Source organism: Macaca nemestrina, chromosome 3, assembly GCF_043159975.1.
Source record: "Macaca nemestrina isolate mMacNem1 chromosome 3, mMacNem.hap1, whole genome shotgun sequence".
Lineage (NCBI taxonomy): Eukaryota > Metazoa > Chordata > Mammalia > Primates > Cercopithecidae > Macaca > Macaca nemestrina.
In genome coordinates, this window is record NC_092127.1 from 88,551,636 (window position 1) to 88,553,131 (window position 1,496).

Genomic DNA, 1,496 nt, shown 5'->3' on the forward strand with positions numbered 1-1,496 from the left:
CCCTGTATTCATGTCCTTATATATCAAGAGATTTATTCAAGTTTAGGGAGTTGATGTGAGGTATGAGAACCATCTTTACATGTTGAGGAGTAAAATTGGGATGGACAGTTGGAGAATGTGAGAGATAAGCTCTTGAGAAATTTCAAGAATCAATTTGCTATGATGCTTTCCTTTCACATGAGCAATAACAAAATACCACTGGCCTTGGGTCACTGGGAGTTGATTAATAGGAACATGGTAGGTGAGAAAGATAGTGATTTTACTGGCATAAGTTTGGCCAAATGGCTGGGCCCTCCCACTGTTGATGTTCATTATCCATTTTGGCTCTGAGGAAGGGAGACTTAATATCTCAACAATCATTGGCTCTAAATATCTCTTTGGTTTCAGCTCTGTTCCCACTAATCTTCAGGAGATCACCCAATTCCCATTTCAAATAGGCAAGTAACAAAAATAAGCTGTTTGAGTCCATCTCCACTGAAGAAAGCACTTGATATTTAAAGTAACTTAAAGTGGAGCATAGAACAAATTCCTGATAATAAGAGTTGGGATTCTGTACAATCAGTTCAAACCAATATTTTGTGACTCTCATCATCTGAATATTTCTTAGGAAATTTCTTAATCACTCTAGAATAAGATGGTTTATATAAAATCATAACAACTGAAAGATTCTAGAAGTTTAAGGTTAGTAGGTTTTTTTCTGTTTGTTTTAATATATACTTTTAGAAGACTTTCTGGAATCTCACTTAATTCTCTAAGCCACATTAGAAAGTTGGCATGATGTTTATCCTATTTATCTGTGGGGAAGCTACGCATGGAGAGGCCAAATAGCTCAGCACAGAGGGGCCAAATAGGTCAGTAAGTCACATAAAACTAAGGCAGAGACAGGATTTGAACTCGAGATCACGCTCTTTGCCAGTTCATGAAATTACTTCTTGGCTTTCCTCTCATTTTAGATAATTTTATTCAGGGAAATGAGCTGGCTAAGAGGAAGAAGGCAAGTATGGAAAGAGAGTTTAATTTGGGGCCTTAGTAATGGTGCTATCTGAATAAATCTTTTCCGTGCCGCATAAGCTAACATAAATCATGAGTGTTGGAGTCTTCATTATACAATTTCTTCAGTGTTAAAGATGTCAGTGACAGGCCTTGATATGCATTTGGAAAGATTTCTAAGATTTCTCTTGCATGACCTCCTAGCAGCTACCTTTTCTTTCGACAAGAATTCAGAAGATTAATTGTGAAAAAGATTAATTCAGAAAAATAATTGTGAAACAAACAAACAAAAAATAAGAGCAAAGACATTTTTTCATCTCTCAGGTTAGAGTGGTTCAGTTCTCGTCACATATTTTCTTTTATTAAAGTGCTTTTAAATCATACACTTCCCAATAATGAAAACATTCCAGCAGGTTAGAATACAAAATGTTGAATAAATATATGTATAAATATACACTCAAAATATTAAATTAAACAAAATGTATAGGTCAAGAGAAGTGTTAGGA